Source organism: Chrysemys picta, chromosome 17 (assembly GCF_011386835.1).
Source record: "Chrysemys picta bellii isolate R12L10 chromosome 17, ASM1138683v2, whole genome shotgun sequence".
Taxonomy (NCBI): domain Eukaryota; kingdom Metazoa; phylum Chordata; order Testudines; family Emydidae; genus Chrysemys; species Chrysemys picta.
Window position 1 is genome coordinate 6,644,927 of NC_088807.1, and position 6,452 is coordinate 6,651,378.

The window sequence follows — 6,452 nt, forward strand, 5'->3', positions numbered from 1 at the left end:
GGGTTATTCCTAACTCCCAAGGGCTCGTTTCACCACTGAGATGCAGCCACCTCTGGGGTGGGGTATGGGGGCTGTTTATACAGGGATCCCTTCCTGCCTTTTGGGTACAACTCAGGGGCTGGTCATACAGTGATCCTTTGCCTGGCTCGGAGATGCAGTCACCTCTGGGGTAGGGCATGGGGGCTGTTTATACCCGGCTTCCTTGCTCAGCACTGAAATGCAGCCACCTCTGGGCTGGGGAGCAGGGTCTGTGTATACAGGGATCCTTCACCTGGCACTGAAGTACCACCACCTGGGGGAAAGGGGAGGTGTTTATACAGGGATCCCTTACGTGGCACTGAAATGCAGCTGACTCTGGGGTACAGCTCAAGGGGTTGTTCATAGTGATCCTTTGCCTGGTGCTGAGATGCAGACACCTCTGAGGTGGGGTGCAGGATCTGTTTATACAGGGACTCCTCGTCTGGTGCAGAGATGTGGCCACCTCTGGGGTGGGGTGCAGCAGAAGCCGTGTATGCAGGGATCCCTCACTTGGTACTGAGATGCAGCCACCTCTGGGGTGGGGCATTGGGGCTGTTGATATGGGATCCTTTGTGCTGTGATGCACCACCTCTGCGGTGGACGTAGGGACTATTTCTACAGGGATCCTCTGCTCTGTGGTGGACATAGGGGTTGTTTATATATTAGCGACCCCTCACCTGGTGCAGAGACGCAGCTGTTTCTGGAGTGGGCAGGGGGCAGTGGCTGTTTATACAAGGATCCCTTGCCTAGCACTGAGATGCAGCCACCTCTGAGGTGTGGCACAGGGGCTTTTTATACAGGGGGCTGGCAAACAGGGTACAAAATATATAGGAATGACAGAGTAAGACGTGCTGGTGGGGGAGTGGCCCTGTGTGTGAAAGAAAGCAGAGCCCAATAGAGTAAAAATCTTAAATGAATCAAACTGTACCGTAGACTGACTCTGGCTAGAAATTCCAGGCTTGACTAGCGCAATAGGAATACACGACCGACCACCTAACCAGGATGGTGACGGTGACTGTGAAACGCTCAGGGAGAATACAGAGGCTACAAAGGCAGAAAACTCAATAATAATGGGGGATTTCAACTATTCCCGTGTTGACTGGAACATGTCACCTCAGGACGGGATGCAGAGATAAAATTTCTAGACGCCAGAAATGACTGCTTCTTGGAGCTAGGCCTGGAATCCGCAAGGGGAGAGGCAAGTCTTCATTTAGTCCTAAGTGGTGCCCGGGATCTGGTCCAAGAGGAGAATATAGCCGAACCGCTCGGTAACAGCGACCATAATGTAATTAAATTTGCCATCCTTGTAGGGGGGAAAATGCCAAAGAAACTCACCATAGTAGCATTTAACTTCAAATAAGGGAACTGCACAAAAAATGAGGAAGCTACTTAAATGCAAATGAAAAGGAACAGTCATAAGAATGCGATGGCTGCACGCTGCATGGAAACTATTTAAAAACACCATAATAGAGACTCAAACTAAACCTAAACCCCAAAGAAAAAAAGAAAACAGTAAGAAGACCAAAAAAAATGCCGTCATGGCAAAACAGCAGAGTAAAAGAGGTGGTTAGAAGCAAAAAAGGCATCCTTTAAAAACTGGAAGTCAAATCTTAGTGGAGAAGATAGAAACGTGCATCAACCTTGGCAAGTCAAGTGTAAAAGTGTCATTAGGCAGGTCAAAAAAAGAATTTGAAGAGCAACTAACAAAGGACACAAAAGCTAACAGCAAATTTTTTTTTTTTAAGTACATCAGAAACAGGAAGCGGCCAACCGATCAGTGGGGCCATCGGACCCGCAAGGCGGCACTCAAGGAAGACAAGGCTGTTGCAGGGGAACTATCTGAATTCTTCGCATTGGTCTTCACCTGTGATTCCCACACCTGAGCCATTCTTTTTAGGTGACAAATCTGAGGAGCTGTCCTAGACTGAGGTGTCAATAGAGGAGGTTTTGGAACAAATTGATAAAGTAATAAGTCGCCGGGACCAGATGGTATCACCCAAGGGTTCTGAAGGAACTCAAATGTGAAATTGCGGAACTTCTATCTATGGTATGTAACCGATCACTCAAATCAGCCTCTGTACCACATGACTGGAGGATAGCTGACGTAACACCAATTTTTTAAAAAGGCTCCTGAGATGACCTACGGGGGTGGTGGAATCTCCTTCCTTAGAGGTTTTTAAGGTCAGGCTTGACGAAGCCCTGGCTGGGATGATTTGGTTGGGGATTGGTCCTGCTTTGAGCAGGGGGTGGGACTAGATACCTCCTGAGGTCCCTTCCCACCCTGATAGTCTATGATTCGATTCTATGATTCTATGAGCCTGACAATCCCAGGTCGGTGAGCCTAACTTCAGTACCAGGCGAACTGGTTGAAACTACAGTAAAGAACAGAATTATCAGACACATAGATGAACACGCTATGTTGGGGAAGAGTCAACATGGCTTTTGTAAAGGGAATCCATACACCACAAATACTTTGCGGGTGTCAACAAACATATGGACAAGGGTGATCCAGTGGATATCGTTTACTTGGACTTTCAAAAGCCTTTGGTAAGGTCCAAAGGCTCATAAGCAAAGTAAGCTGTCATGGGGTACGAGGGAAGGGCCTCTCATGGATCAGTAACTGGTTAAAAGACAGGAAACAAAGGGTAGGAATAAATGGTGAGTTTTCAGAATGGAGAGAGTGTCTGGGTGGGGTGCTCTGTCCCATCTAGTGGCACCAAGACCACTTAGAGAGAGAGAAAATGAGTCTGCTCTACAACCTTGGCTAACAGCCAGTTGGCTTTTAGCTCATGCAGTGGAGGCTCATGCACTAAGCTCCAGAAATCCCCGGTTCAATCCCGCCCGCCGACAACCGGGGTCTGTCGGCGTGACACGTACACGGCTATCTTTTCCGGGGAATAACACAGTGACGGCAGAGAACTCATCGGCCTGGAGATTCCCCCGCTCAGGAGGGAGAGAGATGAGGCTGATGCTGTCCAAGAAGCTGGGAGCCCACGGCGGGTGCCCCTGCTGGACCATGGAGGGGGCACAGAGAAGTGGGGCAGGTGGATCCCACAACCCTGCCACCCGCTGCTCTGTCTGCACTCGCTGCATCGGCAGCTTCTCTCCCAGATTGGGGGAGATTCCCCCAAGGCCCTGCCCTGAGCGGAAATCCCCCAGACCCAGTGCTTGGCCTGAGAACGTGAGCAGCATCGCCCCCTGCTGGGGGGTCAGAGGCAGCACCCCCATGGGCAGGGAGGAGGGGCAGACAGCAGCACCCTCTGCTCCAGGGACGGGAAGAGGGCAGACGGAGTGGGATTCAGCCACACCAAGGCCTTGGGGAAATGCCAGTTCCTACCCCCACCCTCCACTGCATGTTTTTTGCGGGGCAAAGCCCAGCTGAGGAATCCCTGGGGTCTTGGCTTTGTCTGACCCAGGCCAAGCCCACCCCCGTCTACGTAAAGCAGCCAATGCCACACTGCCCCAGTGCACTCGCCCATGACTCATGCGGAGTTTGGGGATTACATAAGGGGCTGAGACTTGGGGGCCACCTGCCCCTCCCCCTGTGCCGTGGGGCACGTCTGGGATCGGGGACCCCACCTGGCACCCACCACAAATCCATGCAGAGGCAACTGCAGGACTGTGCATCAAGCCAGATGCATGGGGCCAGACTGTGATCTCAACCCCCCGACTGCAATGGGGGCAGGGCTGGACTCTGATCTCAGCCCCCCGGGGTCAATCCAGAGTCATCCCCTGACTGAAATGGGGTCAGAGTCAGACTCTGATCTCAGTCCCCCGGGGGTCAATCCAGAGTCACCCCCCGACTGCAAAGGGGGCAGGGCTGGACTCTGGTCTCAGCTCCCCGGGGTCAATCTGGAGTCACCCCCTGACTGCAATGGGGGCAAGGCCGGACTCTGATCTCAGCCCCCTGGGGTCAATCCAAAGTCTTCCCCTGACTGCAATGGGGGCAGGACCAGACTCTTGGGGTCAGGGCAGGGGTAACTGAGAGCAGAGTCGCACCTTCACGTATATTCAAAATCAAATAACAGTAATAACACCCCCGCCTAGTGCCACGCTGCCTGGAGTGGGTCACGCCCGGGAGTGTCCCCCTCAGGGCAGCCGGGCAGCAGCAGGGCAGAGACCCCACAATGGTGTATGCTCCATAATTACATTTCACCAACAACTGTGAACTCCTGCGTCACTGTACCAGCCTTACCATGGAGTCACAGACAGTCCCCTTGGGTTCTTCTCTCTTCCCATCCAAGGCAAGCCGGACTTTGCTATCCAGCAAAGATCACAACATATTCAGGTTGCTCCCAGTCCCAAGAGACCAGGCACTTACCCCCGCTCAATTTGTACCTTAAATCGCTCACCAAAGATGCTGCTAGCCAGTCCTGTAACTAACGAACCAGAGATTTATTAACCAAGCCACGGGAGAGTTAGTACCAGGTTCAAGCAGGCAACACGTAGACATACGTGAGTTACAGTCTATGGTTTTAAAAAGGTGACAGAGCTGTAGCAATCTGTCAGCTCTGGACGCCGTTCAGGGCTTAGCCAGGCTGGGGATCTCTGTTTCTCTTTTGCAGCTCCAGCCCTGTGAGAATCCAAGCAGCAAAAGGGAGAGATGAAGAATTTTCTTGTCAGCTGTTTTCATTTCCTTCTTCCAGAATTCCAGCTGATGGGACGAGCCCTTCCTGGGTGTGAAGGGACAGTTCACAGAGCCTTTGCATTGGGGTGACCTGCAATGGCCCATTTAGCTTTGACAGCCCTTCTTGATGGGCAGGCGAGGTTCCCTCCGGACGGGGTTCACAGATTCAGAGCAAACCTTTATTAAAATATTACGTTGTAGCATGTGAGACGGATATTATACAAGAGACTAATACAGCCAGCGACTTACAAGCACTTCATAAAGTCTAAACACATTGTTATAAGTCCAATACCCATCTCACCCATGCTAACACACGGGTGAAACAGACTGGTTTCCAGCAATGAATTTGTCAGTGCTCAGTTGAGGCCAAAAGCCTTGGCCAGAGCTGGCACCTGTGTGGCATCGAGCTCTTCTCACCCACTGATCTCAGCATTCACAAAGGGGGGGTCAGTAGCATGATCCTCATTTTGCAGGTGGGGAAACCGAGGCACGGAGCAGGGCAGTGACTTGCCCAAGGTCACCCAGCAGGCCAGGACAGAGCCGGGAACAGACACCTGGTCTATTGAGACCCAGCCCAGTTTCTAACAGAAAGTTTTTACTGAATTAGCTCAAACAAATGAATCCCACACTCAACCCCCTCCAGGGCCTGCACCTCTCTCCGTACCCACTTCACTGGGCTCCCCGCATGTTCCCTGCCCCCCGGCCTTCCCCCCTTCCTTGCCATAGACAGCACCTAAGCACCTCTCTGAGATGCCATGGGCCCAGTCACCCCTCTCAGAGCAATTGGTTCAGGCTCCCTGCAGACTCAAGCCGGTGTTGCTGTCACCTGGGCTATGTGTGAGAAGTTTTCTTCTCAGCCACTGGGGCAGGAGGGAACACTGATTTTCTAACCAGCTGTTCAAATTCTATGCGTGATTCTGTGGCAAGGGGCAGAGTCGATGCTGAGGGTGGGGTCCACCTTGGGGGCTTGGCTCCTTCCCCACAATGTTCTCCTGCTTACTGAGGTTCCCAGCACCCTGGGGAGTGAGTCAGGGCAGAGCCAGGTGTGTCCTGACAGCACGTCTGCGTAGCCAAATCCTGCGCCCCTCCCAGCGAGTGGGCTTCCCGGCAGGCGCATTCTCGGACACGAGTCCCATGTACTTAAATGTGAGCCTTGGCGCTAAGATCCTGACCTGGCCAATTAGGGAACGGAAACCAGCCCATGTGACCAACTGATCCAGTCCAAAAAGCCACACCTGGAACATGGCTGACAAGAGATGGAGAAACATGACGGCTGGTGTGAAACAATGGCCAGGAGTCGCGGGCTGGTCATGGGGAACACCACCAGGGAAAGTCGATCCAGGTGGGAGGCTAAATGACCTGCACAAGGTCCCCTGCTGTAGCCACTCCCCTCCCAGAAGAGGGAATAGAACCCAGGCGTCCTGGCTACCAGCCCCCTGCTCTAACCACTACATAAGAACAGCCATACTGGGTCAGACCAAAGGTCCATCCAGCCCAGTATTCTGTCTACCGACAGTGGCCAATGCCAGGTGCCCCAGAGGGCATGAACCTAACAGATCAAGTGATCTCTCTCCTGCCATCCATCTCCACCCTCTGACAAACAGAGGCTAGGGACACCACTCCTTACCCATCCTGGCTAAAAGCCATTAATGGATTTAACCTCTATGAATTTATCTAGTTCTCTTTTAAACCCTATTATAATCCTAGCCTTCACAACCTCCTCAGGCAAGGAGTTCCACTAGATCCCACTCCCCTCCCACAGCTGGGGCTAGAACCCAGGACTCCTGACTCCCAGCCCCCCTGCTCT